The following is a 1,032-nucleotide window of genomic DNA, read 5'->3' on the forward strand; positions in this document are numbered from 1 at the left end:
AATCTAGTCTCTTTTTACGACCAGGTTACAAAACACCTGGACGCAGGAGTAGGGGTTGACATCGTCTACTTAGACTTCAGGAAGGCCTTCGATACGGTATCCCACCCCATACTGGTGAACAAGCTAAGAGGCTGTGACTTGGATGGTTACACAGTCCAGCGGGTGGCAAACTGGCTAGAGGGTCATACCCAGAGAGTGGTGGTGGATGGGTCGGTATTGACCTGGAAGGACGTGGGCAGTGGGTCCCGCAGGGCTTGGTCCTTGGACCGATACTCTTCAATGTCTTCATCAGCAACTTGGACGAAGGAGTGAAGTGTACTCTGTCCAAGTTTGCAGATGATACAAAACTGTGGGGAGAAGTGGACACACTGGAGGGCAGGGAACAACTACAGGTAGACCTGGACAGGTTGGACAAATGGGCAGAAAACAACAGAATGCAATTCAACAAGGAGAAATGCAAAGTGCTGCACCTAGGGAGGAAAAATGTCCAGCACACCTACTGCCTACAAAATGACCTGCTCGGTAGCAGGGAAGCGGAAAGGGATCTTGGAGTCCTAGTGGACTCAAGATGAACATGAGTCATCAGCATGACAAAGTCATCAGCAAAGCTAACTGTACTTTATCATGCATCAGCAGATGCATGACAAACAGAACTAAAGAGGTGATACTTCCCCTCTATCGGGCACTGGTCAGACCGCAGTTGGAATACTGCACGCAATTTTGGGCGCCACACTTCAAGAGGGATGTGGATAACCTGCAGAGGGTCCAGAGAAGGGCCACTTGTATGGTTAAGGGCTTGCAGGCCAAGCCCTACGAGGAGAGACTAGGGCACCTGGACCTCTTCAGCCTCTGCAAAAGAAGGTTGAGACACGACCTTGTGGCTACCTATAAATTCATCATGGGAGCGCAGAAGGGAATTGGTGAGGCTCTACTCACCAAGGCGCCCCTGGGGGTCACAAGAAATAATGGCCATAAGCTAGCAAAGAGCAGATATAGACTGGACATTAGGAAGAACTTCTTCACAGTTAGAGT

The sequence above is a fragment of the Alligator sinensis genome, unplaced genomic scaffold (genome assembly GCF_000455745.1).
Source record: "Alligator sinensis unplaced genomic scaffold, ASM45574v1 scaffold387_1, whole genome shotgun sequence".
In the NCBI taxonomy this organism is placed as follows: domain Eukaryota; kingdom Metazoa; phylum Chordata; order Crocodylia; family Alligatoridae; genus Alligator; species Alligator sinensis.